Source organism: Rattus rattus, chromosome 2 (genome assembly GCF_011064425.1).
Source record: "Rattus rattus isolate New Zealand chromosome 2, Rrattus_CSIRO_v1, whole genome shotgun sequence".
Taxonomy (NCBI): Eukaryota; Metazoa; Chordata; class Mammalia; order Rodentia; family Muridae; genus Rattus; species Rattus rattus.
In genome coordinates this window covers 206,391,787-206,419,639 of record NC_046155.1, presented here as the reverse complement: position 1 = coordinate 206,419,639, position 27,853 = coordinate 206,391,787, and the positions used below count along the sequence as shown (strand labels likewise).

Below are 27,853 nucleotides of genomic sequence, written 5' to 3'. Positions count from 1 at the left end.
GAGTTCATAATCAGTGGCAATTACTAATTTTTCTCCTTAGTATAAGTAACAATGTCTAACACTCTCTGTGACACATATACTATCTAGCCAATAATAAAGCTAGGTTATTTTTTTTGGCATTTTGCTAAGTGAGGTAAATATACATGGCATTCATTTCATTAGCAAATGCATTTGATTTTTTTAAATTATGACAACCAAAAATAAAACATAGCCACTGGAGCATACTTCATGAAGAGTGCTAGTGTGCTAGTGTGTAAAACTGGAAACGTCAGAATTTTGTGAATGATATGGCCTCAGATAAATAAATTCACACAATTTTCATTCTACTTGTTTCTTAATGTTTTCAAAATCTATGGAATAATGTTAATCAGCATTTACATTTTAACAAATATCAATTAACAATATACATTTAAAATATTTTAACAGATACTAGAAGATCTCTGTAAATTAAAGGCCGGCCTAATCTACACAGTGAGCTAGAGCATCATAGGAAGTTCTAGCCCTGCTCAGAAATGATTTAAGATTTGATATACACATCTATGCAAATACAAGCAAATATATTGTGCACTATGTAATGAATAAAATTGACTAGGCCTGGTTACCACTGGTTTCTTTTTACCATTGTCCTACATTACCATTAGTCATAAATTCTGTCATTTGTAATGTATTTTCTCAGTACTTTTTCAATTTGAATTGTTCCTAAGAATATCCTTAATTACTTAAGTTATATTTCTACTTCAAAGCTCAATTTTTCTTGCATATTTGATCAAATCCATCTATCCAACTTTATTACATAAGAGACTCTAAAAATGTTTCCATGGAAACTGGATCAATGTTCATGTGAGCATAAAGGGCTGGTATTGCTTCAGTACTCATTAAAGATTAGGGTACCAAGGCCTGCAAAAATGAACCAGTTTCTCAAATACTCACAGAGCTAGTTTGTCCTAAAGATCAGATTTGGAATGTCATTCTAATTTAGTCTGATTTCTTTTCATTCTATTGGTGCGTGTGTGTGTGTGTGTGTGTGTGTGTGTGTGTGTGTGTGTGTGTGTGTGCGTGTGTCTGTAGATTCAGTTTTCAAAACCTATTTCAGTAAAGGTTCTTAAATTCTTCAATCTCCCTTCTAGTCCACCAACCAAAGGAAGGGGAGAAGAAAGGTTAATAGGGAAATAAGGAGATGTTGACATGTTTGAAGCAGTTCTTTGGTATCATTCCAACTTTTGTTGTCAAGATATCAGCAGTCCAGTACAAAACATAAAGAATGAAGATCAGACGAGATCGGGCGCGTTCAGGGTGGTCTGGTACAACCATTCTGGAAATCAGTCTGGAGGTTCCTCAGAAAATTGGACATTGAACTGCCTGAGGATCCAGATATACCTCTCTTGGGCATATACCCAAAAGATGCCCCAACATATAAAAAAGACACGTGCTCTACTATGTTCATCGCAGCCTTATTTATAATAGCCAGAAGCTGGAAAGAACCCAGATGCCCTTCAACAGAGGAATGGATACAGAAAATGTGGTACATCTACACAATGGAATATTACTCAGCTATCAAAAACAATGCCTTTATGAAATTCGTAGGCAAATGGTTGGAACTGGAAAATATCATCCTGAGTGAGCTAACCCAATCACAGAAAAACACTCATGGTATGCACTCATGGATAAGTGGCTATTAGCCCAAATGCTTGAATACCCTAGATGCCTAGAAACATGAAACTCCAAGGCGGATGACCAAAATGTGAATGCTTCACTCCTTCTTTAAAAGGGGGAACAAGAATACTCCCCTTGGCAGGGGAATAGAGGGCAAAGATTAAAACAGAGGAGAGAAAGATTAATTCAGCCCTTGCCCCACATGTGGCCCATATATACAGCCACCCAATTAGACAAGATGGATGGGCTAAAGAAGTGCAGGTGACAGGAGCCGGATGATCTCTCCTGAGAGACACACAGCCAGTAAAAAACAGCAAATACAGGAGGCGAATGCCAGCAGCAAACCACTGAACTGAGAATAGGACCCTGTTGAAGGAATCAGAGAAAGAACTGGAAGAGCTTGAAGGGGCAGACCCTTATGAACAACAGTGCCAAACAAACTAGAGCTTTCTAGGGACTAAGCCACTACCCAAAGACTATACATGGATTTGACCTCTGACCTCATAGGCATTGAATATCCTAGAAAAGAGCACTTAGTGGAAGGGGAAGCCCTGGGTCCTGCTAAGACTGAATCCCCCAGTGAACGGATTGTTGGGGGGGAATGGGGAGGATGGGGAGGAACACCAGTAAAGAAGGAGGGGAGGCTAGGGGGATTGGCCGTGGTAAACCAGGAAAGGAAATAACACTCAAATGTAAATAAGAAATATCAAGCATCAAAAAAAAACATAAAGCATGAGTCAGTAATAGCAGTTCATCCTCATTTGCAAACAATAAACGTGAATCAGTAGTAGCTGCTCAATCCAGAAGAAACTTCAAGGCTCTATTAAAATGGCAAGAAGCAGCCAGAAAACCAAGAATAGTTTGTTGGCTCTCTCCTTTCTATGAAGACCATCAAAGCGTTGCACGGTAAACCAATGCAAGGGCATTGCTCATTGTCTGTTTGGATATACTTATACTCTTTCCAAACATCACAATTGCTCAAAAGTTTCGGGTTCAGCAAAACATTCTCTAATGAGACAGCTTCCAGAAAAACATCCGAAAATACAAGCAAGTCTCCAAAGAAACCAGAAATTTCCACCTCATGTGTGTGTGTTTGTGTGTATGTCTCTGTGCGTATGTGTGTGTATGTGTACATGTCTGTGGCATCCAAAAAACAAGCTTATGTGTAATTTCTTCAATGATAAGTCTACCTTCCATTTCACATGTTCACAAATTAGTAAGTTAAATACAGAAAAACTAAGATCTAGCATATATTTGAAACAATTTATCTATATCCACATTAAAACATGTTATGCAGTTCATTCTTTTTATAGGCATTGAGATTTTTACTATTAGTATCACAGTATACAATTCACTGCTGTAGGGACATAGAAGTCACTTGTTTAATATGATACACTAATTTCTATAAATCAATATGAAACAAACAGGAGCTACATAGGACAGTCATAAACTAGACATGATGTTTATAACAAAATCACGGACTCACCTTTATAGCAGAGAGAAATCATTGTATTATTAATAAATAAAATGTTTAAAGTAAATGTACAAAAGTACACTATAGACCCTTTTACTGTGTAAAATATGAACCTGAGCTGATTTAAACACATCTTAATGTGATAGCATTAGTGTGATACTTCATACAAAGCACGATCAAAGAAAACCTTGGGAGCAATTAACCTAAAAAATTATGTATTTCTTTAATATATTTCTGAACAGTTTTCTGTCACAAGTATTGTCAAGTAATCATAGAAGAACTCCCACACCACTGGGACTGTTCCTAATAATCACTAGTAGGGTCTGACACTTTCATGATAATGCCTTCATGAGATCGTTACTCTGTCAATTCATGTGTCATTTTATTTTTAATCATGCAATTCAATTATATGTATTGTTCTTTCACATTTAAAAACAGCTATGTTGCACATAAAGTGTGCTGAAGAAGCTTTAATGAAACACATTCATATGATGGCATGCACTGTTTTATAAAGTTTCTTGTGCAATGAAATTTTTAGACATGTTTTTCTTGATTTAGTGTTCATAAATTTCTAATTACATCTCTCTGGTAACAATGACAACCCATACAATCACACAGTATAACACCTTAATACCTGGATTACTTTATTTTCCTTTAATTTATGTATACCAAATATCATACAGAAATCACAGTACTTCTTTTAAAAATTGTTTTTAGCTCAAATATGTGGATTATTCTGATTTCTGCCTTATATAATTCTTATAAATGAAGTTCTCAAAGTAAGGATGAGTTGTTTTTAAATAATGGAATTTTAAGTGTTGTTGAAGTTGGTGTAATAAGAATATCTTAGAATATTCATAGTAATTAAACCAAGTAATCATGTTATAAATTCCAATTCTCTCACATGCCTACATATGCAAACTTTTATGCTAAAGATTTGTAACTTGTGCTAGCAAGAGATTTGGTTACATAGAAAGAGACATAGTTGACTGTGAAGTAACAGTGCTTTTAACAGAGAAGTATGATTAAATAAGAAATAACTTTTGTCTGAAAAGGAGTCTAGACAATACATTGTTATTTTTTTCACTGAGAATGAAAGGATCCATTATTTTGAATTAAATTTTATTCACTTTTGTATTTCATTCAACGGTTGACTCAATCAGAAAAATTGGATTAAATAGAAATAATCATTGATTCATGTCTCCTTTATACCAGAAAATGCATTTTGTTTGTTAATAAGTATATTAACAATTTTAGAAGAATTTGGGGGAATTTATGTTATTTTTATGTTAACTATGAAAAACAAAGACCAAATAAAATCAAATGTTAAGGTTATGCTTATCAAATTTATTAATATTTTAAGAAATAATTCTTATATATTCAATATTTGCTTCAATTTCTACATCTTAATTTTATCTAGTCTGAATATTTAAAATTTTTCTCACATAGAGTAACAAGCCCTAGCATGCCTGAATGCTTTTAATAATCATTAATAATAAAATGACAATAAGTGCTCTTCTTATTAGTCTTTTTTATTGTTGCCATTGTTTTTAATTGGTTTTGTTTGTTTGCTTGCTTTGGTTTTTGTTGTTCTTGTTTATTTGTTTCTTTATAGACAAAGTTTCCTGTGTGTAATCCTGGAACTCACAGCAATATACCTGCTTCTGCCTCTTAGGTATTGTTTGATTAAAGACATGCACCACCACTGCCTGGCTACATTTGTTTGGTTTTGGTCAGCTTATAGTTCTAATGTATTGTGTAAATTTTAGAAATGAAGACAGAATCTTGCATTGATGCAAATAATGTTGTATTAAATTTTGTATTTATAATATTTGATCCCTCACATATTGTTTCAATATAAAGGGAAATATTTCATTACTCTGAAAGAAGTAATTATTGGTAGATAATTCTCTAATGTGTTCACTGGATATGAAATGATTTTAGAGAATATATAATACCGACACACGATATAATGCCCTCTATGTTATACTATTGTTAAAGAAATGCAAGCACAGTACGCCGCGGTGAAGTTCAAAAACAATTATTGTAAGAATTTTAACTTAATATCTCTATTTATAACTGGCACCTTTTACCATGTAAGTATTTTATTCCTTGTCTGCTGATGAAAACTATAAAATTTATTACTTTGATAATGGGTTTTTCACTTCTTAATCTGACTATTGTAATGAAAAATGTAAAATTTTGCTCAGTGACAAAAGTTTTTTGTTTAAAATTAAGTTTAAAATTTTTTCTAACATTTATATTCAGTTTAAATAAGTATATTTCCAAAATGAAGACCTAAATTATATGGCCTTAATTCATAAATTATATGAATTAATGTTAACTCAAGTATTTAAAAGGCCATTCTCAAAATATTTTGTCAAACCTAATATTTATGTCATATACATTCCTTTTTTTAGAAGAACATTTATTTTAACATTTTTTGCTTAATATCTTAGAAAATATTCAAAATTCAAAATTGTATCTGTACAGTTCTCTTATATAGAGATTTCTCTAAATTTGTATCATTTAGTGTTCAAACATGCCTTGCCTATATTACACTGTAGTTTTTAGAAGAAGTCTCATAAAGTTAACATTGAAAATATGTACTCTTGGTTTTAGATTAATCTATGTTAAATTTTTCCTATATCATTGAATATTATACTTATAAGATATAAATTATACCTCTTGGAAGAAATTTTTTTTTCTTTTTTTTCTTTTTCTTTTTAAAAGTATTATGTTTTATTTTATACTTTTGTGTATGATTGTTTTTTTTCTGTTAGTGTACATTTTAGGCAACCAAAAAGAGGCATTTTCATCAGAACTAAGTATTAGTTTACTAATTCACTATTTGGTTTTATATGTCCTGTATGAGATTGTTTTCTGTATTAATACTTACTCGGTCCCCGATTACTTTTAAAATATTCATCTTATTTGTATCTGTGATGGCTAATCTTGGTAGTCAGTCTAACATATTTGAGAAAAAAAGCATTTCAGGTGAGAAATGACTCCCATCAAATGTCTTGTGATTATTTTTACAAGAAGCTATTGGTTACCTGTATGGGTATTGTAGACTTAAATCAAACTTATGTGTGAGCAGATTGGCAGAATTGTTTCCTAGTCCTCTAATGTTCATATTTGACAGTTGTCTGTCTTTGTGCCTGCAACACAGTATCTGTCGCTCTGGACCTGGTAGTGTGTGACTCAGATCAGATACAAATGAAATACACATATAGTTACTTTGCTTAGTTTTCGATTTCTTGTTGAATTTCTATTTATTTTTGTTTACTTAAGAATTTTGGCACTAATTTTCTAGTTCTTTGAAGATTGTCTTTTTTCCATGTTACTCTTTTTATTTATTAATCTATCACACAACACATCACAAATGCAGCTTCTCCTCACTACATTCCTCATGGCTTTCCCACTGACCTCTTTTCTCCCCCGATGCAGATCCATTCCTTCAAAAAAGAGCAGGCTCCCCAAGGATATCATCCAAACACAGCATACCAGGATGTAATATGACTAGGCTCAAAACCCTCTTATAAAGGTTAGGTGAAGCAACCCAGTATAAGGGAAAAGATTCTAAGAGCAGGCAAAAAGTCATTCTCACCGTTAAGGGTCCCATAAAAACTCCAAGTGCTATAAAATCACAACACACATACAGAGGACTTAGCTCACACCCATAGAGGATCTGTGTTTGCCTCTTCAGCCTCTGCCAGCCACTACAAGCCCATATTCTCTTCATGACTTCAAATTCCTGGCTCCTAAGGCCATTTATTCCTTATTCCCCAAGATTCACCTAATATATTCTGTAGATCTCTATATCTGCTCTAATCAGCTGCTAGGAGAAGCCTTTCTGATGTAAATTGGACTAGGCAATATAACTGATTACCATTAAGAATCATTTCATTGCCCCTTTATGTTGTTGTTGTGTTTCTGGATTTGCAGTGTTTGTGTGTGTGTGTGTGTGTGTGTGTGTGTGTGTGTGTGTGTGTGTGTGTGTGTTTCTTTGTTTCTTTATTTTGTTTTTGTCAATTGTTTCTGTCCTATGTTTCTGGCCCATCCAGTTTCAGCTTCCTGGCTATTAAGGCAGAATTCTCTACAGTAGCCTTCTCATAGTATGGGTCTGAATTTCAATCAGTGATTGGTGGGCCACTCCTACAAGTTCTGAGCCACCATTAACTCAGCAAATCTTAATGCAGGACAGATTGGTTTGGTTTGGTGTATCAGTTCTCCACTGGAACCCTTGCCTTGATAGAGAAAATAGGCAGTTCAAGCTTCAGATCCTTCATGACTAGGAGGAGTCATTGCTGAGGTCACCCTCATAGATTCCACAGAGTTTGCACTTCACTAGGTTTCCACATCACCCTGGCTTCTACATCCTCCACAATTCCAGTTTCTTACTCAGTCCTCTCCCTACCCTCACCCAACCTCATCCATCTTGTTCCAATCTTCACACTTTAGTAATCTATCAGCAGCATCTATTCTATTTCCATTGTCAGGGAGATCCACGTTGCCCCACTAGAGTCATCCTTGTTAGTTTGTCTCTCTGGGTCTGTAGTTTGCAGTATATTTACCCTTCACATAAGAGATCATATCCACTTATAAGTAAGTACATATAACAAAGACCATTGTTATCTTTCTGGTCTGGCTAACCTCACTTAAGATACTTTATTTCTAGTTCTATCCATTTGTCTTCATATTTCTAGATGCCTTTGTTTTTAATAGCGGCATACTATTCTATTGTGTGGTTTTGCACCTTTTTCCTTATCTTCAATTGACAGATATCTGGATGGTTTCTAGTTTCTGGCCAGTATGAATAAAGCTGCAATGAACATTATTGAGCAAGGATGTTGTATTAGTATAGAGAGTCATTTGGGTATATAACCAAATGTGTTATATCTGGATCATGAGTAATATTTTTCTTAGTTTTATGAGGGACTGCCATAGTAATTTCCATAGAGGTTATACAGACTTGCTCAAACAATGGACGAGCATTTCCCCTTATTCTACATGCTTGCCAACATAACCTATCACTATCATATATCAGCCATTCTGTAAGATGCAATCTCAAGGCAGTTTGGATTTTCATTTCTTGCATGCTTAAGGAGTTGAACATTTATTAAGCATTCTCTGTACCCAATTTTTAATTAGATTATTTTTCTCCTCTATATTTAATTTCTTGAGCTATTTATATATTTTGAACCTTAACCATCTATTGGTTATGGAGTTAGTGAAAATATTTTCCAATTTTGTGGCCTTACCTTTTGTCATATGGATGTTGTTCTTTGCCTTATAAAACCTTTCAGTTTCCTGGGGTGCCATTTAGTTATTACTGATCTTGGTGTCTAGGCTATATTTGGTGTTCTGTTGAGGAAGTTATTTTCCATGAAAATGTATTCATATCTATTCCTGAGTTTCTTTTCTATGATTTTAAGGTGTTTTTTTTGATCCAATTAAAAGTATGATTTGTGCAGAGTAATAAATTTGAATCTATCTGTATTCTTCTACTGGCAATTATCCAGATAGAGCAGTACCATTTGTTGTGATTCTTTCTTTAATTGTGTCTTTCTGTCTCCTTTATCAAACATCAACTGTCCATAGGTATGTCAATTTATTTCCGTGACTCTGATTAAATTGCTTTGATCAATATATCTGGTTTTATGCTGATGTTGGGTGGATTTTAGTACGATAGCTTTCTGGTACAGCATGAAATCAGATATAGTGATACCTCCAGAATTTCTTTTATTGTTCCAGATTGTTTTATTTTTTTCCCATATAAAGTTGAGCACTGTCCTTTCAAGGTTTATAACCTATTTCAAACTTTCATTGATATTGCATTGAATCTGTAGATTGCTTTGGTAAAATGGCCATTTTTTATTATGTTCATCCTACTGATCCATGGGAATGGGAGATCTTTCTACCTTCTGGTATCTTCTTTATTCTCTTTCTTAAAAGACTTGAAGAGTTCATAAAAGTATTTCACCTGTTTAGAGTTATCCCATGATGTTTTATATTACTAATGGCCATTGTCAAGGGTGCTGTTTCCCTAAGTTCTTCCTCTGTCATTTGTATCTAAGGTTGCTACTGATTTTTGTGAATTAATTTTATATTCATGTAATTTGCCAGAAATGTTTATTAGCTATAGGAGTTTGCTTCTAGAATTTGGGGTATAATTTTCTTACTGTCAAATAAAATATTCTAATGATAACCATTAAATCCAGATTTATTACTGTATAATTAGTTTCTTTGTTGAACTTTTCATTATAATACCAATAAATGAGAAAGGGATATTGGGGATAACCACTATTGTAGATTAGGAATTTTAAGGTTTGTCATAGTTATTGTATTAAATTAGGAGATATAAGATATGGTGAATATATATTTATAAGTTTTGCTTATCATCGATGAGTATTCCCATTTATGATATCTAATACAGTATACATAACTAAGTTAGATTTTAAAATTGCTATACCTCTATGAAAATTGAAGTCTATTTGATTACAGCTTTTATTACATATCTAAGGATTTTCAAAATTTCAAATCTATTTCTATACATTATTTCCTGTGAGCTATACTTCTTGGAGAAAAGAGATCTATATTTTTGGTTTCATTTATTTGTTTTGTCACCTCATTTCTTTGTGTGGTTTCTACTGAAGTCATTTTTTTAGCTTTATCTGTTCCCATCTGATAAAATGTAAAACAACAATTCACATATTTTTCATTTAATATTTAACTATTTTACATACTGCTCCCTTTGCCCCCCATTTTTAATTATTAACTAGACTGTATTAACATTTTAAATTTTTATTGAAAGAGATTCCCTGTTTCCTGTTTGTTCATTTTTTTCTGGTTGGTTCAGTATGGCATATTCCCTCATCATCATCATTCTTATCCTCCTTCTCTTCCTTATCTTCCTCACCGCTTCACCTCTCTCCTCCTCTTTCTTCTTCTTCTTCTTCTTCTTCTTCTTCTTCTTCTTCTTCTTCTTCTTCTTCTTCTTCTTCTTCTTCTTCTTCTTCTTCTTCTTCTTCTTCTTCTTCTTCTTCTTCTTCTCTTCTTTTCTTCTTCTCTTCTTCTGCTCTTTATCTTCCTCTTCTCTCCTCCTCCTCCTCCTCCTCCTCCTCCTCCTCTTCCTCCTCCTCCTCCTGCTATTTTCCTCTATAAACAGCAAAAGAATGACATCAAGTAGTATTTCCTGGCCATGTATAGTGGAGCTTCTGAATTCCATTTGTTTTGAGGTTTCTATTTCTTTTTATAAATATGAGAAATATTTTCTTATTATTTCATGTAAGTGTCTACTTTTAGCATTTATTTTAGTTCTTCATATTGTAAATATGCATAGCTTTTGTTGCTTATATATTTCTCTGAGTTCTTTAGAATTTAGAATCATGGTCTTTTTTTTCTTTATGTCTATATACATCTACTACTGTTTTGATATTTTTCTTTATTCATGCAATTTATTCTATTGATTTGATATTCTTACTGCATGTGTCAAATTAGCACTGACCTTTAAATGGATACTGATTATGCAAGTAGCACTCAGAAATCCTCTTTTCTGCCAGTCAACATCCTTTTTAATGAAGATTGAAATCTTTTTCAGTCATCTTCTTGGTGTGGTGATGATGTGGTTTCTGTTTCTTCTTGAATCTGAATGCATCAAATTTTGCCTTCTTTGAATGGGGCTGCTTACCATTGTAATCCAAACAAACTTACTCTATGTATCCATCTCTGTGGGACCAATTTGTTTGACTGAGTTTAAGTCTTTTTCCATATCTATGGCATAATCATTGCAGACTTGTCTCTAGTTTATTGAGAACAATCTCTATACACAAAAATTACTGTGACTGAGACTTTTAATATTGTAGAAGTCTTGCACACTTGTGTGGATACTGAACTGGCTTTCTATAGCATAAGTTGTTCTGAGATAGATATCACATTCCTAATGAATTTTATCATAAAAAAGTTAAGGAATTTGAAAAGTCAATTATCAAAGTTAAGATAATATTACCATTTCTTCCAAATTCCTTAACTTTTTTAATGATAAAACTCACTGGTACATCTGGTGTGAAAGGTCCTATATTTTCAAATGTCTTGTTGCATTAACGAACATTTAATACAGCTAATTTACACTTTTAATATTTTGAATTATTGTAACTATTATATGGAATATAGTTAAACTATTGTCTTTATTATCACAGAAATTGAAAATTTTTTAATATTTTTTTAAAAGTAATATTGGCATCTATAATACCCTTCAAAATTAGGAAGCATGTGTTTCTGGGAAAGAGATGTATAAGTCAGAGATGCTGGTTTTCATTAGAAGTGATATAAAAATCTCATAGAAAATCTGTAACAATAGAAAAGCCATAAAGTTTTAATGTATAAATGAAACCGTTGTTTTAAGACTTTCTTGCTAAGATAACAATTGGCTACAGTAAGGGTAATAAATGTTGACCTGCATAATTGAAATAATTTTTCAGTGGAAATCAAGAAAGCATATAGTCTTTATTTTTCTATATGTAAAAATCTTAGAATTATGGCTGGAGTTTATTATAATAGCTTTATAATTACAACACATATTCTGTGACATTGAATATTTCTAGCAATTAAGTGGGTGGTGGCTGGTATTAAGAAATATTAGTTAACATTTTGGTCAAATTACATTGCAACTGCACAATGTTAATCATGTGCATCTGGAACTTTTCCAGTTTCACTCAGAGCTACTCAAGGTTCTTTATCTTGGCTAACATCATTGATTAGTCATTAACTCACTCAATAATTCTTTTGCTATTGATTTCTTAGTAACCCACATCAATCCATACAGGAACTGACCTTATCAAATCTGGTTATTTAATATTGGAGTTAAGTCACAGCTCAATTGACTTGATGATTTCCATATTATATAATCAAAGGGTGGCTTTATTCACTAGTGTTTTGGCCTCAATAAGTTCTAACAAATTGGCTTAGGTTGTGTAGATAGGACTTGCCATTATCTATGTTGTATCTCTAAATGAGCATTACTGAAAGATCCAATTGGAGACTGTCTGTTTTATCACCTCTGTTACTTACACTGAAGAACTGTCCTCATTCTTCTATGGGCAGGCACCATACTGAAATGTGACAAAACTGAAACAAACACCATGCAACACAAGTCTTGTACGCTACGGTCAGTGCACAAATAATCCTTAACCACAGATTTAATTGACCACTGTCACAAACAATCCAAAATTATTAAATGAGACTTCCAAAAATTGTAAGTTATATCATTTAAATAATTTCATAAGACCAATTTTTATAACTGTTATTAGCTTTTATTGTTTACCTGTAGCAAATTTACAAATTAAGATTTATTTAAGATAAGCAGATTGCCCCTAGAGGTGTTACAGATGTAGGTGCTGTATCATATGTGTGACAGTTGGCGGTAGAGAGGGAACGAGTTATTTCTATGCTCAGTGTTCTGTTCTATAAATATTTGTATGATTATTAGCCTAACATTATATCAAAAACATGAACCATAGGTTCCAGACAAGAGCCTAGCCTGAGATGACCACCAGACATATACCATGGGGTCCTGACAGGGAGCTGCACAGCCTGGGGTTGGTGTGGGAGCAGATCATGCTTAAGATGAATCCTGTACTGCACCATAATGCATGAGCAGGACATAGGACAGTTGAGTCCACTTTTGAGACAACTACAGACACTGAGATACCTTAAGCACAGCTAAGAGAAGAAAATAAGTGGTGCAGAAATGGAAGAGATTAAGTAACAAAAGAATGTGGTCATGATGAAGAGAGGCAGAACTTGAGATTCAAGGGTAGCCAGGAACAGCCTCATATGAATAGTCAGTAGTACCACTAGAACCAAGGTGGTGGTCCTGGCCACTGAGAGACCACATATGGGCCTATGACCCTGCAGCAACAGGGATCTGTCACCACTAAAGTCCTTGTGTGGACTGCTGCATGGGTCATGTTTATATATGAGGGCTGTGCAGAACTGACTGCCCTCCCAGGCATCCAGAAAATACTGATCCAGAAGGCATGAAAGCAAAGAGACGACTCTGTTCCTAACAGCTAAAGTATTTGTAAAATGGCTGGAACATTGCAGGAGGTTTTGATAAGAAAGCCCTAAAGACACAGCCATAAGAAAGCTGGCACTACGTCACCTCTCCCATCTGGTGACATGGAAAAAGGGGAATTACCCTACCCTCTTCTTCTCCCTAGTCCCGCACCACCTGCAGTAGGTGCAAGACCTGGCCATGTGATCATAAAAGCAAGAGAGCTGTCCCTGCCTCACCAGCTACAGTACTCAACAGAGCACGTCTTGCACATCATCTGAGCAGCATAGTAGAACTGACCCTGGATGTGGAGATTATGGTAAGCTAGGCCCAAGGGTTTGAATGTGGAAGACCAGGAAATAGTTCTAGTCTACTATGTGAAGGCATTGGAGAGGGAGAGATCCCATATCCTCCCTTTTATCCTTGCCTTTGGCAACAGGTGAGGGATTGACCATGTTCCTCACCAGTTGCAATAGTTAGGAGAGCAGGCCCTGTACCTCAGCTAAACTGTCCCTGATTGACAAGGGTATGAGGAAGGGGGTCGTTGTTAAGCTGACCCTGAGGGCATGAGATTGGGGGAGCCCACAGCCTGAGGACCCCCTGGCCAACTGTGCTATGCAGAAAAATCTGCAGTGAGCCAGTGAGTTTCCTTAAGTTGGCCAATGTTTGGCTCAGCTGTGATGGGTGTATGCTGGAAAGGCCTTGTTCTGGGATTGCTTTTTGCTATTGCTGTGCCTTCTCATGTATTTTGTACTATATTACTCATATATCTGGCCTGATGTTATTGAGCCTGGGGAGACCCTCATTACCTATAGTCTGGTGTTATTATTACTGAAGTGATAGCCTTCTCTGTTGGAGAAGATTCCTGAAGATCAACATGAAGATAAATGTTCTTGAGATAATGCTGTTGAAATGAATTAATGTTTTCATGAAATTCCTGAACTGATTTAAGAACTTTTAGAATGTTCATTTGATTTCAATAATTTGGGAAAGTTATTTTAGGAAGTTGATTAAAAGTTTAAGATTAGAGTGAAGAATATAATGTGCCCTTTTCTCATAGGATAACAAGAGCTGCATAGGTTAAAATGGGTACAGTGAGAGTTCATACATTATTAGCATGTAATCATTTTTTGCAAGAAAATTAAGCTTGAGACAATTAATGATCAAAGAAAACATTCTTTATTGGGCCTTAGTTCATGTATCTTGAAATCTAGGGATGTGGTCAGAGGTATCAATGTGTACCATGGAAAGCAAGGTCACAAAGAAAGAGTAGGTAAGTTCATTGGGTATGTAAGGACAGAGAAAAGATGATTAGCCAGGTTAACTGATCAAGACTTCAAAACAAAATGTAAGATAGATGGTTATCTCTTTCTTAGTAATTACAAATTATCATCAGCTAAGCATAGGAAATGACTTAATACTATGTACTGTCTTTACTATAAACTTTCATTATGACAAAAGAATTATTGCTTCGGGTTTTAAATGAACTTGTGGAGAAAAAGATAGATGGGAAATGTTCATTTAGTTAGGAATGCATGTCAAAAAATACATAATCAATAACCTCTCTGTAATTTCCCTTTTTGTAACTATTCTAATTTGTTTCTGAAGAATATATATGGAGTGATTGTTTTTAGAGAATATGTAACTTGTGGTTATGAGGTAATCATTTTCTTACATAAAAAAAAACTTTATCTTAGGGGGTATAAAAGAAAAAATTGTCTTAGGGGATATTAAGGGATAAGGGGAAAAATAAAGTTTTGGTGGAATGCCTGGAGATGTGTACCCTACAGATCCAAAAACTACAGGATTTCCGTGACACAGGACAAACAAGATATCCTAGAGGAGTCCCACTGATGTTCCAATATTGATAGGGTAGCAAAAGCTAGAGGCCTTCTGCCAGACAACGGAACCACTGCAATGAACATTTGAAAGCAAAGAAAAAAAGTGTGGACAAAAGAGCATCGTAAGAAATATGCTACAGTTTCCAAAATGAGATTTATTTATCTGTTGGGTGGGAGGTTACAATAGTGATGGTGGGGGAAATGATTTTGACTTGGATGCATTATGTGGAAATCATAAAGAACCTACAATTTGTTTTTAAATGTTAGGCAACATATGAAACACTCAACAGTAATTATGGATTCACTTACCAGAAATTGTTTTAGAGAGTTTAACACACTGAAAGAGAAATAATACTTTCTATTTGTTTCATAAAATAACCTATCAATTCTTAAAATTCTGAGGTGGACATTTTATTTTACGCCAATTCTCCTAATAGATTGAACACACATATTAAATGTGATAAAGCATTTTTTATATCATTTGCTTTACGATAAACTGTCCTTATATCAATAACCACCCCTATAGGTTCAGATAACTGAGAAAGCAAACTTATAAAATCTATTTTAATCTACGTTAACATAAACTCATCACATGTTCTTACATATTTTCTCCAAACATATGATCTTTATTACTGTTTTTTCTGTCTCTCTGTATTCTTATGGATCTATCAATCATCTATCTTTCTATTTACCATATATCTATCCATCATCTATCATCTGTATCAATTTATAAGTCATCTATTCATCATCTATCTTTCTACATATATACATATAACTAAGTGTGAGTATATATCAGTGCAACATATTTGAATTTCTTTAAAGGCTTACATTTGATTTCACATAATTTTTTCTGTAAAATTTGTTGAATGTACTATGTACGCTGTGTTGGGTACAGATAGATTCTTGATAGGATTTCCTGTTAGATGATTTTTCTCTTGATAACTATATAAACTTATTTAATGTAATCATTGATTATTTGTTTTTGTCACAAATAGTCTGTAAATAAAAATAAAAGTAACACCAAAGACAAACATTTAATTACCTTAAGAAATAAATGATGAATTTTCTGTTAGCCACAGGCTGAGTTTTTTCTTGGGAAGATACATTGATATACATCTCTGGAGAAAAAGAGGGAAAATCATGAAAATATAATTAAATAATAAAATTAATTAAAAAGAAATAATTTAGTACAGTCTCTGAGAAAACGGGTAGGAACAATCATTATTTAACAGGTATATTCATATATTGTAATAGTCAGAAAAAATACGTCTCCAGAAGACTTTTAAGAAAACTCTAGGGCAATTTGAAAGTTTACATCATGCAAGCTTATTTAAAAAAAAAAAACGAAAAACAGATTATTTAAGGCAGATATGGTTTTATTCCTATCCATTACAGAAAGGATTCTGCCATGGGTTTATTTTAAGTGGGTTTGGTAAATTACCCTGAATGTCACAGCATGTTAAAATACCTTAAGGAACAAAGGAAAAAACTTTTGACTTATGGGGAGAAATTTGAGGGAAAATGAGTTTGGATATGAATATTAACATGAGTTTTTCAAAGTATAATGCAGATAAGGAACTTGTTTCTTATGAGAACAAGTTAAAATGTGTAATTGGAAAATATACATGTGAAACCAGTAAAGTAGTGAACATTTGAAAAAGTATTAGATCTGAAAGACTAGAAGTGTAGATGTAGTCTCCAGGAGATTCCTAAAATCAAAAGGAATCTTTCCAGCAGAAAGTAAAACAATCATATGCAAGGGAGAAAATGTTAAGTGGATGAGGGCTGTCTTCTGTACAAGGAACAGAGACGATAAAAATCTGAAACCTAAGATGCATCCCAAGCTAATAATGAAGAATTAAATGATATATAAAATAAGATGGTCTTACTAAGACAATATTGTTGATTTATGTCATCTTTAACTTAAGGACAGAAGACTTATTACATATTCATTGATGTTTTCTACACTGTTGTGTATACATACATATTTAATGGGAGTTGAACAATTTGCACACTATTAGACTCCATTCAGAAAAGGCTCATCTAATCTGCATTATTTGAAATGAGGGAACTAAATATTGAAAATAGGTGAGACTTTCGATGGAGGAGGGTTAATATGGGTTGTTTTTAAAATATTGATAACCAAGGAAAACATGAGTATTTATAAGAATACAGATTCTGCCTTTCCAATCTCCATCTATGCCTAGAACTAAGACTGTCCCACAGACCTCCTGACCCAAAATCTGCCCAGAGAGACCAAGTCTCCCCTGAGTGCTCTCACTCCTAAACACATAGGTGAGACCACCATTTCCCTCCACTAACTGTCCAAAGAGGAATGCTCCAGGAGTGCACAGGAAACAGAAACCACAGAACAGCATGGGACAGGATCATTTGGGCTTCCATCTGCATTCAGGGCTGAGGCTGTCCCACAGCCCTCTATACCCAAAGCCTGCTGGGAAAGAGCTGGTCTTCCAGGAGTGCTCTTAGTCCTAAGATCAAAGGCTCACACACCCACAAGAGGGACAAGCTTCAGTCAGAGACAGCAAGATCAGCTAACTTCAGAGATAACCAGATGGCAAGAAGCACAGGAACATAAGCAAGAGAAACCAAGACTACCAGAGGAAGACTTCTTAACCTTTTTTTTTTTTAATGTATCCTTCTTAATAAAGCCTGGATCATGGAGCCTCAGCTAGGGAGTTCTTTAGTTTGCTGGTTCCTTGTTTGAATGGTATTAGCAGAAGCTATTCACTGTTGTTGACTTCCACTGCTGCTTATGCTTCACTTTAATTCCTTTTCACAAGTTGGAAGCTTAGCTGGGTGAAGTCTTGACTAAAGGAAGTCACTCCCTTTAGTACACTTAGCTTGACTCTGTTCTTAAAACATTTTCTCTCCTTGAGGACAGGACTTGGATCCAACATTAAATTTTAGGGTTCTATGGTTTTCTCCTTAAACTGTAAATTTTGTTTTTTTCTTTGCTTCTCTTGATGCTATTGATTGTAGATCTGTTTAAGAGTGGTCATAACAAAACACATGACTCCTGGATGTGGTGGTTTGAATAGGAATCCCCCCCATTGGACATATATGGTTGAATTCTTAATGATAAGAAGTGGCACTATTAGGAGGTATGGTCCCACTGGAGTAGATATGGCTTCATTGTATAAAGTGGAGGAAGCCCATCTTGGGGGTGGGTTTTGAAGTTTAATATGCTCAAAGTATTGACAGTATGGTGCACCCTGTCCTTCGGCTGCCTTCTGATGTAGAACTCTTCCCACCTTCATGCAGTTATGATGATGATTGACTAAATCACTGAAACACTGAGCCAGCCCTCATTAATGCGTTCCTATTTAAGAAAAAGAAAAAAACTGAAAGTAAGTAATAAGAAAGAAAGAAAGAAAGAAAGAAAGAAAGAAAGAAAGAAAGGAAGGAAGGAAGGAAGGAAGGAAGGAAGGAAGGTAGGAAGAAAGAAAGGAAGAAAGAAAGAAAGATCCACATGACATAGTTCTAGAGTGTCTTGAATTCTTTACAATTACTGAAAAGCTCTTTGATTTAGCCTCAGAACAAGTTTTTAGGACAGGGTAAAAAGGTGACATATTTTGCTGAAATATTGTATAAATGATCTTTCACTTACTAATATACTTTCCCTTTGAAACTTCTAAACCCATGCTGTCCACTTCAACATCGGCACTACATTCTTTCATAGGATGGCCTATTAATTTCCATTTAAAATGTCCAGTTGTTTTTCTAGTCCAAAGTCATTACCTTCAGTGTTACTAAAACAAACATTTTGGTCAGGTCTATCACTCCAATATTCCAGTCCTTGATGATAACTTCTGTCTCAGTTGTTCAACTGCTGGGAAGAAATACCATTACCAAGGAAACTCTTATTTCAGCAAGCATCTAATTAAGCATCTAATTAGTTTATTAATAGTTTCAGGTGCTTTGTCCATTATGATCATGGTAAGAAGCAGGCAAAATAAGGCATTGGATCAGTAGCTGAGAGAAAGATAATCAACCATAGATGGACTTTTGAATCCCCAACACACAACTCCATCAACACACTTCCTTAAACAACACAACTACACAATAAAGCTATACCTTTTTAAAAAATTATTCCTTTATTTACATTTCAAATGTTATCCTCTTCCTGGTTTCTCCTCTGCAAATCCCCTATCTCATACTCCATTCCCTCTGCTTCTGTGAGGGTGTTCCCCAACCCGCCCATCCACTCCTACCTTATCGTCCCAGTATTCCCCTATGCTGGGGCATCAAGCCTCTACAGGAAAATGGCCTCTCCCTCTCCCCAAACGTTGATGCCAGATAAGGCAATCCTTTGCTACATATGCAGCTGGAGCCATGGGTCACTCCATGTGGATTATTTGGTTGCTGGTTTAGTTCCTGGGAGCTCTGGGGGGTCTGGTTGGTTGATATTGTTCTTCCTATGGGGTTGTAAACCCCTTCAGCTCCTTCAGTCCTTTCTTAACTCCTCCATTGGTGTCCCCATGATCAGTCCAATGATTGACTTCAAGCATCTGTATCTCTTAATGCTCAAGTCATTATACTCCTAGTGAATAATCATTAAAATATAAGAGCCCATGGGAGCGATTTTCATTCAAACCACCACCTGAAAACTATAGTCTCACTGTATTATTTTCACTTTGCTTGATGCTCTGTCTTAAAACTTTAATCTATAAACTTGGAATTTACAGGTTTTTCCAGTGGGTAAAGTTGTTTACTTACTTCCCTCTCTTGGTAGTTCTTGGGAAAAATGAAAGAAAGACACCAGAAACTGGACTTTCAGATTACATTCAGCTTGAATCATTAGATTGCTGTGTCCTAAATGTATCTGTCTTAAACTATAGAGACCCAAATACAACCACTGAAAAGTGACTAAAGATTCCATTGATAGTCTGCATATACACATACACTTATATGTGATGTGCTTAATTAGTTTTAGGCAAACAAACTAAAGTGATTTCTTGAAGTTTCATCAAATAACCTTAACCTTACAGGTCTTGTTTCTAAGGCTCAGATAATATTACTAGCACAGGAACAAAGAAGCTTTCTCTTTTCATGCTATAACGAAGTTTGCATTTAAAGAATCTCATCTAGAAGTATGCACATAAAGAAGACCAGAACAATGGAAATGTTCATGGATATCTTAATATAAAAAGGGTAACATTAAGGGGTATATCACTGTTGGAAAAAGAACTACAGCCAATTAATGACTACTGGTGAAGAAGAATTAGTCTCTCTCAGGAAATAAGCCTTTTTATTGGATGTTCAATTCTCATTTGTCAAATTTGAAACAATGTATACACACAAACAACAAAAAATGAACTTAGCAGTTCTTTTTTTTTTAATATTTGGGCAGTATGGGAAGTTATTTAGGAAAAGCTAAGACATGAAACTGAGTTTTCTGGAGATGGTTCACTACTACATAGACTAATGACTCTGGAGCATCAGTCCACCCTATTGCACAAATATCCTGCATGTCAACATTAAAGTAATGCTGTATATACAAATTGATGATTTCACAATTTCTGATAATGATTTTATAAAAGACTTTACTTGATACAAGTAATGTTAATCCCCCTGTATAAAGTTGCAAATAGAGTTTTGTAAACCTTCATTTTTAACAGGATAATTGCCAGAGAGCAGGGTTGGAACAAACTTGTGATCAAGGAAAAAACATTCATTCCAAGATGAAGGATGAAGCCACAGATGTGTACTAAAATATGGCTAGGCCAAGTGAAACTGTTTCTTTGAACTTATAATGAGCTTATAGAATAAAACACTGCTTTGGACTTACTATTAACATCCTTCTGTAACTCCTCTTTTGTGTAACATTTTATCTATGAGGTAACTTTATAAATACTTTTTTTCTAAGAAGTAATAAACTGCCAGAGATAAGAAATAAAATGTTGCATTTGGGACTCAGATTCATCCACTAAATGTATATACTCATATATCTGTTTCCTATATGTTTGTACATACATACATTTGTAGGTATTTATGTATGTATGTAAGTATGCATGAATATTGGTGGAAATATTGAGAGAGGTGGTCAGGAGTAGACAAAACATGGGTGTTTGTGCACCGATATGTGTGTGTTTGAATTCTCTCTCTTTTCCTTTTCTTTTCTCTCTAGTTCATGAAGTCTTTTACCCTGTCACTGAGGGTTTTTTTAGCCAGAGAGAAAAGAGCTCTACCAATTAAGTCTTAATTTTTTGCTTAATCCCCTGGTGATAATAGCAGGAGCTATTATTCAAGAAGCCAGTGGCTTAGAATACCAAAGAGTTAAAGAAAAACAAAAATTTACAAACAGAAATCGGCTTTTGCCAGCTTCATCCAAGAATTACCTATCACTGCCAGCCACAGTTGCCCTGGATGCTGGACTTTCCTGGCAGTGCAGAAACACATCCATGCTAATAATGGAGAGATGGCCAAGGGTTGGATTCCAAAGAGAATACTTAGGAGAGGATGGAGGTATGATAGGACCAGGAGAGAAGTAGAAGTCTATTTCAGTCGAAAATGTATTTTTAAAAGAAAAATACTTACATTTTCTTTTTAAAGCAAAGTAAAACCTGTTTACAGATGAGCACATGAATTTGAGGGAGCTATGTGGAGGAGGTATGGGATGACTTTGAAGTTAGAGTGACAACTGCATGTAATGACAATTTGGTACACCCTGGTAGGAAATATTTTATGAAATAAGTAAAACATTAACCTAGGAAATGATTATTTCTCTTTAAAAATAAAAAGACATACTAAGAAGAAACTTCAGTATAAAGGACAGTTCATAATGTTTCAGAAAGCATGCAAAGACACAGGTAGAACTAATGCTTTTATTTAGACATATATTTATATGTAATTTGAAAGGTTTCTTAACATCTTGTATTTACTGACTAGAAAAAAGTAAGTAAAATGATAATTTAAAACTTGATTAAGGGTGTTAATATAAGCAAATATACTTAACATTATGAAATGCCTTCATAATAAATACATTAGATATGCATATTCCTATTAATATACCAATGACTTAATAATTAAGAACTTATTAAACATTTAAGAACTTATTATACAGCGAATTTTTCCCAGAATTCTAGAGGCTCCAAAAACAATTTTGCATTAGGAGACATGGTTTTACAACTGGCATTTTCAGAAGCCCAATAAGAAATATCCACCTGTACAGAAAATGTGGTACAATTTACATAATGGAGTACTACTATGCTATTAAGAACAATGAATTCATGAAACCAGAAGTTACCATGTAAGCTTCCAAAAGAGAGACTCAACCGATAGTCCTACTCAGTTATGATATCTAAAAAATAAAACAACCACCAACATGGCACAATATCCCTAAAAGTGCATCAGCGGCATACACAAATTAGCAGTAACCAACAACCCTCTAACTGGACATAAGGCCTAGTCAACCAGAGGGTACTGGGATCCTTGCAAACTCCCCAGGGACAGTGTGTGTTAGAGGATCCTGCTATTAATGTCACAGTTCACCATGTCTGGATAGCTCTCTAAGCTTGGTACAAATTGGAAGACTCCCTTTCTCAGTGGGATTTCCACTTCTCAGCCTAACCTTAATTGGAAAGTGTCTCCAAGCACAGGTGCTTGACCTTATTTGAAGGATAACCAGACACAGCTTCCTGCAAGCTCTACATGATTCAGCAGTCTTACCCTTGCCCCACCTACATATGATAAATAAGTTGTGTGTTATGACCAATCAGCCGTTCTTGCCCATGACCGTATGAACCCTTATATACCTTACCCCTGGAACAATAAAATAAGCTGTCTCTCTGAAAAAAAAAAAAAAAAAGAAATATCCACCTGATATTTAAATCCCAGTACATATTTGAAACCTACTTTGTTTGCATTCAATATATTTTAGTCACCCCATTGAGTGAACTTGAAATCAAACAAAAATTATAAATATGTTGAATATTAATGATAAAATTAAAAAATAATTGAAAAAAGTATAAGTTACCACTGTGTATGTTTCTATACAGCTTTTTGTTTGACATGTGAGCATGTGAGCCATCTTTTGTTGTATTAATATGTAGGTTACATGGTTGCATGTATTACTATCTCGAGCATCCTCTGATTTGGAGTACGCTACACTGTCAGCACTACCTTAGTCTTTTAACTGTGTTTGATTTTCTGACTCACAGCAATCACTTATGTTTGTGGTACTTAAACTGTTGGCAAACTACATTCTCAAAATTTCATAAATAGATAAGAGATAGGTGATGTATGTATACATGAATATATCCAAATTTAATTCCCCATCCAGTGCAATTAAAACAGTAAAATTCATACATATATTATTTTTCTGGAAGTTTCAGGTTTTTCCAAAAATTGGAAAATAACATTCTGAAGAAAGTCAGAAAATAGAATTATAGACTTGGATTGTTACATTGTGATTTCAAACCTTTGACAGCATTCAATATGCTTTGGTCACCTCAGTGAATGAAGTTGAAATAGAATTAAAAGAAATTGCATGCATATAAAATGTGTAATTGTACCAATGCTTTCTCTTATTGATTTAAACAATTGATTGAAGTTAAAATAAAAGCAAATATACACAACATTGGGAAATGACTTAATAATTAATACCTTACATATTAATAAATACATTAATTAAAAATTCATTCTTTAAACTTTTTGTGCTGTTTTGTTTGTTTTTTGATTTGTGTAGCCCTGGCTGTCCTGAATCTGACTTTTTAGATATGGCTGACCTTGACCTCACAGAAATTAGCCTGCCTCTGCCTTCAGAGTGTGGGGATTAAAGTTGTGTACCACCATCTCCTAGCTGCTGTTACTTGCTGTGCCATGTTTGGTTGATATCCATGGGAGGCCTGATTTTCTGTAGAGAAACAAAGGAGTAAATGAGAGTGGCAGGTGGTCCTGAGAGGAGAGGAGAAAAGAATGACTGACTGCAGCTACATGTAGGAAAAAAATAAGAAAAAGTAAACCCTCAAAGTTTAAATCTTCCCTTAGTTATAAACAGTTTATAACTTTTTATATTTGATATTTTAAGGGAAAACAAATTTGTACAACTATTACTTAGTTTTTTGAGAATTTCTAACATTGATTTATTTTTATTTCCTGAATAAAATATGAGTTTGAAGGTATTGATAACTTTCACTTTGATGTCTTCCCCATAAGTTTTTAAAATTTTCTGAAATATCAGAAATTATTTTAATAACACTTGGTAAGAAGTACTCACTATTTTACATGAAACACACATTTTTTCTAGATGTTTACCACCTTGAATTTTAAAAATTTTAAATGTAAAGTTTTAAACACCTATTTCACAAAATAAATGAATAGTTTTATATTGATATTTATAGACCATTAAAAAAAGTGGTATTGCCTAAATTTTCCTAATGTTTTTAGACTGGATTATTCCATCTCTACATATTAGCACTTCACAGAAAATAACGTGAAATTTCCATGTAACACTATGTCTAAAGAGATGCACATTAAAATATTAGCTAAATATAACTTCCAAATTTGAAGAAGGGATCTGCCCACATTAAAATAAAAAACACTGCAATCTTTACATTTCAAATATAACATTGTTTTAATTTTTTTCTTATTCCTTTCACTATAAAAAGAAAGTACAAAGGTTAGAGTTAAAAATGTCTTTAATTGAAACCCGTGGATCCGGGCCCGCAGCAGCTCTCTGGTCCCAGACCCCGTGGGAGAGAGACCTCACCGCCTGGTCAGGTGGGCACTGTTGAGGCTGCAGAGCGGAAGAGACCACCAACACTGCCCACCCCGGCCCACATCCCTGGCCCAAGAGGAAACTGTATACAGACTCTGGGTTCCGTGGGGGAGGGCCCCAGAGCGGCAAGACCCCTGCACCTGAGACACCTCCAGAACCTGAAGGGACAGACCGGATAAACAGTTCTCTGCACCCAAATCCCGTGGGAGGGAGAGCTAAACCTACAGAGAGGCAGACACGCCTGGGAAACCAGAAGTGACTGCACCATGCACACATCTCTGACGCCAGAGGAAAACACCAAACTCCATCTGGAACCCTGGTGCACTGAAGGCTCCCGGAAATGGCTGCGCAGATCTTCCTGGTTGCTGCCGCCGCTGAGAGCTCGTAGGCAGCACCCCACGAGCAAACTTGAGCCTCGGGACCACAGGTAAGACCAACTTTTCTGCTGCAAGTGACCTGCCTGGTGAACACCAGACACAGACCCACAGGAACAGCTGAAGGTCTGTAGAGAGGAAAAACTACACACCCGAAAGCAGAACACTCTATCCCCATAACTGGCTGAAAGTAAACAGGAAAATAGGTCTACAGCACTCCTGACACACAGGCTTATAGGACAGTCTAGCCACTGTCAGAAATAGCAGAACAAAGTAACACTAGAGATAATCTGATGGCGAGAGGCAAGCACAGGAACCCAAGCAACAGAAACCAAGACTACATGGCATCATCGGAGCCCAATTCTCCCACCAAAGCAAACACGGAATATCCAAACACACCAGAAAAGCAAGATCTAGTTCCAAAATCATATTTGATCATGATGCTGGAGGACTTCAAGAAAGACGTGAAGAACTCCCTTAGAGAACAAGTAGAAGCCTACAGAGAGGAGTCGCAAAAATCCATGAAAGAATTCCAGGAAAACACAATCAAACAGTTGAAGGAATTAAAAATGGAAATAGAAGCAATCAAGAAAGAACACATGGAAACAACCCTGGATATAGAAAACCAAAAGAAGAGACAAGGAGCTGTAGATACAAGCTTCACCAACAGAATACAAGAGATGGAAGAGAGAATCTAAGGAGCAGAAGATTCCATAGAAATCATTGACTCAACTGTGAAAGATAATGTAAAGCTGAAAAAGCTACTGGTCCAAAACATACAGGAAATCCAGGACTCAATGAAAAGATCAAACCTAAGGATAATAGGTATAGAAGAGAGTGAAGACTCCCAGCTCAAAGGACCAGTAAATATCTTCAACAAAATCATAGAAGAAAACTTCCCTAACCTAAAAAAAGAGATACCCACAGGCAAACAAGAAGCCTACAGAACTCCAAATAGATTGGACCAGAAAAGAAACACCTCCTGTCACATAATAGTCAAAACACCAAACGCACAAAATAAAGAAAGAATATTAAAAGCAGTAAGGGAAAAAGGTCAAGTAACATATAAAGGCAGACCTATCAGAATCACACCAGACTTTTCGCCAGAGACTATGAAAGCCAAAAGATCTGGACAGATGTCATACAGACCCTAAGAGAACACAAATGCCAGCCCAGGTTACTGTATCCTGCAAAACTCTCAATTAACATAGATGGAGTAACCAAGATATTCCATGACAAAACCAAATTTACACAATATCTTTCTACAAATCCAGCACTACAAAGGATAATAAATGGTAAAGCCCAACAAAAGGAGGCAAGCTATACCCTAGAAGAGGCAAGAAACTAATCGTCTTGGCAACAAAACAAAGAGAAGAAAAGCAAACAAACATAACCTCACATCCAAATATGAATATAACAGGAAGCAATAATCACTATTCCTTAATATCTCTCAACATCAATGGCCTCAACTCCCCAATAAAAAGACATAGATTAACAAACTGGATACTCAACGAGGACCCTGCATTCTGCTGCCTACAGGAAACACACCTCAGAGACAAAGAAAGACACTACCTCAGAGGGAAAGGCTGGGAAACAACTTTCCAAGCAATTGGTCAGAAGAAGCAAGCTGGAGTAGCCATTCTAATATCAAATAAAATCAATTTTCAACTAAAATTCATCAAAAAAAAGATAAGGAAGGACACTTCATATTCATCAAAGGAAAAATCCACCAAGATGAACTCTCAATCCTAAATATCTATGCCCCAAATACAAGGGCACCTACATACGTAAAAAGAAACCTTACTAAAGCTCAAAAAACACATTGCACCTCACACAATAATAGTAGGAGACTTCAACACCCTACTCTCATCAATGGACAGATCATGGAAACAGAAATTAAACAGAGACATAGACAGACTAAGAGAAGTCATGAGCCAAATGGACTTAACAGATATTTATAGAACATTATACCCTAAAGCAAAAGGGTATACCCTGTTCTCAGCTCCTCATGATACTTTCTCCAAAATTGACCATATAATTGGTCAAAATATGGGCCTCAACAGGTACAGAAAGATAGAAATAATCCCATGCGTACTATCGGACCACCACAGCCTAAAACTGGTCTTCAATAACAATAAGGGAAGAATGCCCACATATACGTGGAAATTGAACAATGCTCTACTCAATGATAACCTGGTCAAGGAAGAAATAAAGAAAGAAATTAAAAACTTTTTAGAATTTAATGAAAATGAAGGTACAACATACCCAAACTTATGAGACACAATGAAAGCTGTGCTAAGAGGAAAACTCATAGCGCTGAGTGCCTGCAGAAAGAAACAGGAAAGAGCATATGTCAGCAGCTTGACAGCACACCTAAAATCTCTAGAACAAAAAGAAGCAAATACACCCAGGAGGAGTAGAAGGGAGGAAATAATCAAACTCAGAGCTGAAATCAACCAAGTAGAAACAAAAAGGACCATAGAAAGAATCAACAGAAAAAAAAGTTGGTTCTTTGAGAAAATCAACAAGATAGATAAACCCTTAGTCAGACTAAGGAGAGGACACCGAGAGTGTATCCAAATTAACAAAATCAGAAATGAAAAGGGAGACATAACTACAGATTCAGAGGTAATTCAAAAAATCATCAGATCTTACTATAAAAGCCTATATTCAACAAAACTTGAAAATCTGCAGGAAATGGACAATTTCCTAGAC

The 27,853-nt window shown here is 35.0% G+C and overlaps 1 protein-coding gene and 1 non-coding gene across 2 annotated transcripts in view; both read left to right on the top strand.

The window, feature by feature from the left end:
• Positions 1 to 27,853, top strand: part of Nkain2 (sodium/potassium transporting ATPase interacting 2) — a 1,206,208-nt gene that overhangs the window by 633,686 nt on the left and 544,669 nt on the right. The window lies entirely within an intron of this gene.
• Positions 12,495 to 12,626, top strand: LOC116895049. Its single transcript, XR_004387232.1, has one exon. It is a non-coding gene; the product is annotated as a small nucleolar RNA SNORA17 (small nucleolar RNA).